At 43.1% G+C, this 10115-nt stretch overlaps 1 pseudogene; it reads left to right on the top strand.

Moving 5' to 3' along the window:
• The first annotated feature begins 295 nt into the window (after positions 1 to 295).
• On the top strand, positions 296 to 10044 carry LOC100962667 (annotated as a pseudogene).
• Positions 10045 to 10115: the final 71 nt, after the last annotated feature.

Here is a 10115-nt window from a genome sequence, read left to right as displayed (position 1 = left end):
AATTCGTAAAGATTCTCAACTGTAAACAATGGAACATACTTTATAGCAGGAATAGTTTCCCTCCATGATTTACTCTCCCTTTCTCTCCCGTAGTAATAAAATCCCCAGATTTTAGCTCGGCTATGGCCACCCAAAATAAAGATTACATTTTCCACGCTCTTTTGCAGTTAGATTTGGCCATATGTTCTGGAAAGGGAAGGGAAGTGATGTGTTCAACACCGTGGTCCTTCTCTTCAAGGGAAGACGATGCCCTCCCTTTTTCTGACTGGGAGGAATGACAGAACGTTGATGAACTATGTTGGCAGATAACGCCAACAGTCTAGGACTGGTGAGTCAAGAGATTTGCCAACACTGTGGGGCTACCATATCAACCCTGTACATGAAAGAAAAAAAAAAAACTTCAACCTTGTCTGTGGAGCTTCTGTTGACCCTACATCCTGAGTATATAGATACATCAATTTAGCTAGTTAAGCAGATAATTAACTTAATATAAACTCTTAGATAGATCACGAAATTTGTGGGAAGATCAGAGTCAGACCTGAGACCTCAACCATAGACAGAATACCACCAGGAAAGACCCTGCAAATCACACCTGGTACAATGCATGAGATGCCAACACTACTATTACTGCTGCCCCTGAAACTGGACGCCTTTACCATCATCACTACTAGAAAAGTGGTGCGTGCCCTCCATGTTGCTCTCTTCCGAATCAACTTCCCTCTCTGGCACATCCATACATCTACAGGGAAGAGGTTAGGTCACAAATCTAATAGCAAAGGATATTGGGAAAATGAGTTTCTGGCTTCTCTCTTGGAGGGGCATGTAGAACACTGTCCGTCCATGCAAGCTATGTGCTGTGTGACTCTTAAGGGCCACCATTCAAATCCTAGTTATGTGAGTGACTGTCACCAGAGTTACACACGTACAGTGATTGATCAGTGTAGGCTAACACACACAAATGTCCCCCTTGGGCAGGCAGCCTTCCATCTGGTGATTCAAGAAGTTTGGCTCCTTGCATCTATTAATAGCAGGTTTTGCATTTATGAGTGCAGAGGAAATGCCCACTATCATCCCATAACATTGCATTAGAGGAGCCTTGAGCAGAAAATAAATAGTATATATAGTTATTGCTCAAGGTAAGATGCTGTCAACAAGAACTGAGTCAAAGCTCATTTGTTCTGGCTATGATTGAAACCAGAGTCGAGGCTTAGAAGAAGGGAAGTAGAACACAAAAAGCATCTGATTCACCATCCAATTTTCCCATCATTACTTACCTTCAAAGGACATGATTAAGCCTATCTCTAAATCCATGAATGAGTTTCATCAGTCACCTAATAAACCCAGGGTTGTGATATGTAGGAAAGTGGTAAAAGTGACCCAAATATGTTCCAGTCTATCTTAACTCAATCACAAGTATCCATCTAATTAATTCCTTCTCAGTATTGAATGTTGCTAATCCACTTAACACATTTATTTTGTCATTTCGTGCCCTCTCCAGACCAGGAGGTGTTCCCACAAAGTTCCCCCTTAGAACTGCTCTCTGCAAGGAGGAACCACTCACACATACTCATTCTAAGAGGGTGTCTGCCACTCCGCTCTTCCATGCCACGCCCTGAAGTCCCCAGACTCAAACTCACTCACGTGTATGAAAACCACCTCTTGAATGTCTCCTAGCCCTGATAATTTCTTCTAGGAAAAGATGTTTCTACTTTAGGCAGCATGAAATCTGTAACCTAAGTTTCCATTTCCCAGAGGATTTCCTTTCAAGAAACGGCACCAAGGAAAAAAGACAAAAAGAAGAGAAGGCCTATTCTTTATACTTCAGAATATCTTCTTCTCATCACCTCTGAACTCATCCACAGAAGCAGCTTTCCCAAATAACTCCTCACTTGGCAGGGCTATACCAGGGCCCCCCCCCCGCCCCGATGATGTTGCCTTCCTACCCAAACATCTCACACCTTCCATGTAGAGTGGGCCTGCTCGTGGTACTTACGCCAGCCTGCAGCAAGCCCTGTAGATGATGCCAAGACTATCTCCCCAAAGTGTTTTGATTGGCTCCTCTTTCTCACTGGGGTACCCTGAACTTCAGATGTCTACACTGCCTTGTTTTCTTACTGCAGACACTCAAGTTGTTCCTTTAAAGAATTTGGTTAAAGCAAGGCTAATGGGTCCTTCTGACTTTGAGCTGCCTTAGGGAGGGAGGGAAAATAACCCCCAGAGTTATGCTCTAAACCCAACACAGGAGGACTCTGCAATACCCTGCTGGTAATTCTTACTCCCCCCTCAGATCAGCCTGCACACTCAGGGCTGCCATGTACATGCATTTAGGTTATGAACTTTGTGAAATCATCACACACTATTCACACCAGACACATCCTCACTTTGAATTTTTGATATTTATCTTTAAATGTTTTTTACATTTTTTCCTCTGAAGATAGAAAGGTATACGTGCAACAGAAAATGTATCTAGCAAATGGAAGTAAAGGTTTTGTTCTAATGGGACAGATATAAACAATGCCACTTTAACTTATTAAGGATGAGGTCCTGGAGGCTGGGCACAGTGGCTCATGCCTGTAATCCTAGCACTCTGGGAGGCAGAGGCAGATGGATTGCTTGAGCTGATGAGTTCAAGACCAGCCTGAACAAGAGCCAGACCCAGTCTCTAAAAATAGCTGGGCATTATGGCAGGCACCTGTAGTCCCAGCTACTTGGGAGGCTGAGACAAGAGAATCACTTGAGCCCAGGAGCTTGAGGTTGCTGTGAGCTATGATGCCACAGCACTGTACCAAGGATGACAAAATAAGAAAAAACAGATGAAGATGAAGATCTTGCTGACCCAGCAATGACTAAAATAACCTGAGTTTATAAATGAATGAATTGCTCCTCTAACAAGTGGATGGGCTAATCAGTTATTATCATAAAATTTGTAACAATGCCCTTTTGATATTAATGAACTGGTTATCTTTTATATTGAGTTCATAGCATTTCTCATTTTATTGTACATAATATCAGAATGACATTGGTAAGTTCACAATCATGATGTAACAACGAATAGTTATTTACCATGAATAATCCAAATATTATTCATTATTCAATATTCAATCCATAATATCATTTAATATTATGTAAAATATTACATAAAAATACATTAGAAATGACTAAGTAGGTTTGGTGCCCCTAGCACAGTGGTTATGGCGCCAGCCACATATACCAAGGCTGGTGGGTTTAAACCCAGCCCAGGCCTGCTAAAAACAATGACAACTGCAACAAAAAATAGCCAGGCATTGTGGCAGGCACCTGTAGTCCCAGCTATTTGGGAAACTGAAGCAAGAAACTCGCTTAAGCCCAAGAGTTTGAGGTTGCTGTGAGCTGTGACGCCACAGTACTCTACTGAGGGCAACATAGTGAGCCTCTGTCTCAAAAAAAAAAAAAAAGAAAGAAAGAAAGGAAAAGAAATGACTAAGAAACTGTAGGCTAATTATTTTATAGCAATCATTTGTTTTAGTTATAAAATGTCATAAGTACCAAATTTTAACTGTTATTAAAATCCAGCAGCTTGTTACTATAAATAACTTTAAAATGCTATAAATTCTAATGTAAAATGTTGAGCTATTAAATTATTTCTCCTCACTGTAGAATATAGCTTCTCAAAATTAAAATTTATTTAATACCTACTTCAGGCCTACTATATAAAAAAAAAGGTTGTAAAATCTAGGATCATCTAGAAAATGAAAAATTAAAGCAAGTAAAGCAAAATATTCATAAAAAACTCATTTCCATAGGGCCGGGCAGGGTGGCTCACACCTATATTCCTAGCACTCTGGGAGGCTGAGGTGGGTGGGAATGCTTGAGCTCAGGAGTTCAAGACTAGCCTGAGCAAGAGCAAGACCCCCTTCCCTAAAAATAGCCGGATGTTGTGATGGGCACCTATAGTCCCAACGACTTGGGAAGTGGAGGCAAGAGGATTGCTTGAGCCTAAGAGTTTGAGGTTACAAAGCTATGATGCAACAGCACTCTACCAAAGATGGCAAAGTAAGACTCTGTCTCAAAATAAATAAATAAATAACAAATAAATATTTTAAAAAAACAGTAAATAGGGAGCATCTTAATTGGGTAGTTCTAGTCCTGGGTCTCTAACCAGGTTCATCAGAAGTTGGTAGGGGTTGTGGTCATCTGAAGGCTTGCCTGGAGCTAACGGGTCTGCTTTCAAAATGGAGAAACACAGGGCTACAGGTGGGAGGCCTCAGTTCCTCGCTGTGTGGGCCTCTCCACAGAGCTGCTCATGACACAGCAGCTCTCTTTCCCTGGAGGCAATGATCCAAGGACATGCCATCACATCTGGCATCCTCTACATGTCACATAGGCAGCCCTCTTGGAAGGTGGGAAAGCACAGCACAGAGCATCTAATTACATCCTAAGCACTTCCATTTAAAACATAAGTTTTCAGGGTGGTGCTTATGGCTCAAAGGTGTAGGGTGCTGGCCCCATATGCCGGAGGTGGTGGGTTCAAACCCAGCCCCAGCCAAAAACTGCAAAAATAAATAAATAATAAATAAGTTTTATTCTAATTTGACATGTATAGTGCATACAGACTAACTTTTGATTAATTTTACTGATACATAATTACTCATTTAAAAATTACTCATTTAAATTACTCATTTTAAAAATGAGTGTATTAATGATACAGACTTTGGGGCTGTGGCAACTCTGACACATTCCCCTTGTGGATGGGTGTGCGTTCCCATTTCAGAGACATCACTGTCATCTATTCATAGATGACAAATCAGTATCTCCTGCCTGGACTGTACTTTAGACCTGGGCCTCAAAAACGCCCACCAGACACATTCATCTAAGTGTTCTGCAGACGCTTCAAGGGCAGCTTGTACAAAGTCAAACCCATCATCTTCCCTCAAACATTACCTTGCTTTTCTTTGGTACTCACTTTGTCATCATGAGGCAGGCACATGGGGTCACCCCTAAATTATCATTAGCATGTAGATTCAGTTGGTTGTTTTGACCTCCTCATTGTCCCCCAAATCTCCTCTATATGTGATGCCGACCAACACCACATTGATTTAGACACGGTTTCTCCCAGATTCTCCCAATTGCCTTCCATTTATTCAGCATCAGATCTTATCTCTCCTTTCTCTGGTCTGTCTTTTACATTACCTGCTATAGCAATTTTAAAACTAAGTTTAATCATATTATCCCCTGCCTTGAAGTCTTACAATGGCTCCATGTTAATTTCTTGGTTTGGCAAATAAGACGCCCTTGTTGGGTCTGCCCCTGCCCATCTCTATTCCTCCTTCTCATTAGACCCCGGCATAAACCCTACAATCTCTGGTCCTAACAAAGCCCTCAGGATTCTTAGAATCATCTGTGTGGTCTCTTTACCTCTGGGTCTTTGCATATGTTGCTTCTGCCATCGATACCTTTCCACTCCCAGTTTACCTGCCCAAATCTTTGTCATCTTTCAAAACAGCTCCAGTGTTACCTCTATGGGCAGCCTTCCCTGATCTCCCAATCTGAGCCAAACACCCCTCTTCTGTGTTTTCCTTATAGCATACAGTTTGACAAACCCTGCACCACTGAAGACAATGGCAATATTATTCAACTGTGTAGTCCCAGTTACACAGCAGTCACCTGACAAATGTTAATAAAAAGTAAAACGGGGAAGAGTGGACTTTTCCCTTCCAGGGGCCTAGTAGGAAGAAAATGTTTAGTTCCCATAGGCCACAGCTTTAGTTTCCCTAGGTCTCTGCAGTAAGGAAATGATGCTACCTCCTTAGAAGTTAGCTCTTTTTATGGGCTGGGCATGGTGTCTCACATCTGTAATCCTAGCATTCTGGGGGACTGAGGTGGATGCATTGCTTGAGCTCAGGAGTTGGAGACCAGCCTGAGCAAAAGTGAGACCCCATCTCTAAAACTAGCCAAGCGTTGTGGTTAAGTGCCTGTAGTTCCAGCTACTTGGGAGGCTGAGACAAGAGAATCACTTGACCCCAAGAGTGTTTGAGGTTGCTGTGAGCTGTGCCACCAGGGTTCTCTACTGAGGGAGACAAACTGAGACCCTGTCTCAAAAATAAAAAAAAAGAAGTTGGTTCTTTTTGCAGTCCAAATTATACTACCCTTATAACCAATGATAGAGGTTAGATCAACATCTATTCCCTACTTTTGCTTTTCTTTTCTATTGAAGCAGAAAAGCTAAACACTTGACTTTCCAAACTTCCTCACTATTTTGGCTGGCTATATGACACAGTTCCCCCCAATAAGATGTGTGTAAAGGTCTTAGGGAGGCCATCCTTTCCTGAAACAAAAGGCAAAGTCTTGGTATGAGGATCTGGTTCTTTTACCCCTCTGTTTTCTTCCAGCCTGAAGTGTGATTGTGTGAGGCCTGGAGATGACTATGACCATGACTCCAACAGGTCTGACCTGAGAATGAAAACCACACAGGGCAGGAGAGAGCAGAAGGACAGAAGGAGTCAGAGTCTCTCCTGATGTTCCCGAGCACTGAATCAGCCCTGTAAAAATAAGTAAGTCTGTTGGAGTCATCCTAGGTCAAGTTTTCTTATTTGCAATCAAAACTATTTCTAAAAGATATACCATCCTATGGAGGTATAAAGCCCTTATTATTCTTATTATACTCCTTGAGTTCACATACAAACTAATAATCATAATATGTACTATTTATTGAGCTCAAACTATAGACCAAGCAGAATAATAATTTTTGATGATTCATGACCTCATTTTATTTTTACTTTATTTATTTATTTATTTATTTTGGAGACAGAGACCCAAGCTGTTGCCATGGGTAGAACATTGTGGCGTCACAGCTCACAGCAACCTCAAACTCTTGGGCTTAAGTGATTCTCTTGCCTCAGCCTCCCAAGTAGCTGGGACTACAGGCGTCTGCCACAACGCCTGGCTATTTTTAAGTTGTAGTTATCATTGTTCTTTGGCAGATCCAGGCTGGATTTGAACTCGCCAGCTCTCATGTATGTGGCTGGCACCCTAGCCACTGAGCTATAGGCACCGAGCCTCATGGCCTCATTTTAATCCTCACTGAAGAGGGAGATGGTACATGGGTCATTACAAAAGTTTCGAGATACGCAAAAATTAAGAAAGATGAAATCTGCATGGACATAAACAAATGAAGTCCTCTCAGCAATACCAATAAGCCAAGCAAGTTGAAACTGGCACAGGGGAATCAGAAAACACATGCTCTTAACTGTGCTTCTTTGGCATGAAATAATGAACTATAACATATTTACCTACATATTATTGTGACTGAGTTCTCGTTAAGAATGAGATAATTCAGTATGAGAAGAAACATACCTAAGGTCACCCAGTAAGGGAAATTCACGTAAGGTCACCCATTAAGTGAAACTCTCCTGAGGTCACCCAGTAAGTCAGGACGGGCGCTCATGCTCATAACCACTGCATTGCTCTTCAAACAACAGTAGCCATTTGATCTTAATTTCTGGAAGTCAAACAACATTCTATGCCTAAAGCCCTTCTGTTACCTAAGAACTGTCAATACATGAGAGCTTGGCTCATAATGAGACTTACATTACCTGCCTGTAAGCAAAACTATATCAAATGTAATCAAACAACAAAAGGGGCCTATTTGGCTTTGAAATGCAAGGTAGACTAGGCAGAGGCTATCTGGAAAATGTTTAGGCAAAATATTCTACATGATGAAGTCTCAAGAGATTCTGGAGTTGTTAGCTGGTGCCATGAGGGAGGAATTGGATTCTGGAAGAAAGAAGGGAGAGGAGGAAGGGCACAGCGATACAGGAGGGGCAGGACCTCCTGACAGGAGTGAGAAATTCCCTCTAGCAGAGAAGGGCAGGAAAATGCACAGAGAGAGCGAATCCGAAGTAGTTTTCTGCTTATTCTCTAATAATCCTCTGAAACTTCAGAAACGTCTGTCAATTAGCCTTGTATTAGCATTGTTTTGGAGAAACAGTGAAAGGGGAAGTAGTTTCCAAAATCCATACTCAGTGATCAACAGCAAAATGAACAGAGGCTCCAGGGATGAGATGACAGATTTCAGCAGCAAATCCACCTCATAGTGGATTAGTTCTGTATTTTTTTCCTAAGATGCCAAAGTCGGTAAAACCTTAGTGCTTAGGATGGAGGATAAAACCTTTGTCGTAGATAGTACAGAAGAAGCTGTTAGGGGAAAGATTAAGTCACTTGGGTTCACTGGTTTATTGAAAATTGGATGACAAGCATGCTTCCATAGAAACATAGGCACAAACGTGGGCCATCCATTTAATTTGAAATGTCCTGGCGGGTATAGTCTAAAAAAATGAAAGGAAATACACAAAATTACTTTTCATAATTGCTATGGTTTGAATGTATCACCCCGGGTTCATGTGTTGAAAACTTAGGCCCCAATGTAACACTGTCGGGAAGTGGAGCCTGATCAGAGGTGATTAGGTCATGAGGGCTCTGCCCCCGTGACTGGGTTAATGTCATTATGGGGCGAGAAGTTTGGCCCTCTCTTTCTCTCCCCGACACTCTCTTGCCCTCTTGCCTTCCACCATGTGATGATACAGTAAGAAAGCCGCAGCTGATGTGGCCTTTAGACCTTGGACTCCAGCCCGCAGAACTATTAAGAAATAAATCTGTTCTTGGCTGCAGCTCCTGACAGGTGATTTACTTCTTGCACTCAACGTACCTGACTTAGACGCTCTCCATGTAGAGAGGCTGAGAAAATTCAAGTACTGAGGCAAAGATGAATCTATGAAGCGGCAACAGCAGATAGTGGTCAGCCAGGAGCTCCGAAAGGCCAAGAAAGATGAACAGACTGTAAAGGGAAGAAATCTCGGCAGTTTCTCCCATGACCCAGCTTCTGAAAATCTGTCCCAAGAGATGTCGGTCAGCCTCACTCAGGGTGAAATCATCAAAGGTGTGAATAGCTCAGATCCAGCCCTAAGGTTCCAGGCCCCCCGGGTAGCCAGGAAAGGAACCTCCCCTCTAAAATTGGTTGTTGAAGCTGGGTTCATTCCCAGGCTGGTGGAGTTTCTGAAGTCATGACTTTATCCCTGCTTGCAGTTGGAAGAAGCCTGGGCTCTGACCAACATTGCCTCAGGGACTTCAGAGCAGACCGGAGCAGTCCTGGAAGGGCGTGCTGTCCAGCCCTTAGCTGAGCTCCTGTCTTCCACCCACATGTCTGTATGTGGACAGGCTGTGTGGGTTCTTGGCTATATAGCTGGTGATAGCCCAAAGTTGAGAGACTTCACTATCCCAAGCAATGCCATTTAGTCAACCATACCAATCACATTTCTGCAGAACATCACGTGGACCTTGTCCAACCTGTGCAGAAACAAGAATATGTATCCTTGCGAAAAGGGGGTGAAACAAATGTTGTCAATCCTCTTCCACTTTTTCCAGCACCAAGACAGTGACATTCTCTCGGACACCTGCTGGGCCTGATCTTACCTCACCAACAGCTGCAACTAGCGCATCAGCGAAGTAGTCAACACTGGGGTTCTGCCCAGGCTGGTAGAGCTCATGACCAGCTCGGAACTCAGTGTCTTGACCCCTCTCCCTGCACAGGGGGAAACATTGTCAATGGGGACAGATTAGCAGACCCAGATGGCCATCGATGCAGGCATGCTGACTGTGCTGCCCCAGCTCCTGCGACATGCCAAGCTGTCCATCCAGAAGGATGGACCCTGAGCAACGTGGCTGCGGGTCCCCATCAGCACATCCAGCAGCTGATTGCTTACGACATCCTGCCATCCTTGGTGGCTCTACTGAAAAATGGAGAATTTAAAGTCTTTCAGAAAGAGGCTGTCTGGACAGTGGCTAACTTCACAACTGGGGCCAACATGGACCAGATGATCCACTTTGTCCACTCTGGAGTCTTAGAGCCACTGATAATCTGCTCATTGTTCCAGATGTTAAAATTGTTCTCATCATCCTTGATATCATTGCTTATATTCTCCAGGCAGCAGAGAAACTGAGAAGGAATATTTGTGTCTTCTGAGAGAAGAAATTGGTGGTGGCCTTGGTGCCTGTGGCTCAAGTGGCTAAGGCGCCAGCCACATACACCTAAGGTGTCAGGTTTGAATCCAGCCCACTCCTGCCAAACAACAATGACAACT

Source organism: Otolemur garnettii, unplaced genomic scaffold (assembly GCF_000181295.1).
Source record: "Otolemur garnettii isolate 467f Iridium unplaced genomic scaffold, OtoGar3 scaffold00026, whole genome shotgun sequence".
NCBI classification, from domain to species: Eukaryota; Metazoa; Chordata; class Mammalia; order Primates; family Galagidae; genus Otolemur; species Otolemur garnettii.
The sequence above is the reverse complement of the archived record's forward strand: the minus strand, read 5'-3'. Positions and strand labels throughout refer to the sequence as shown.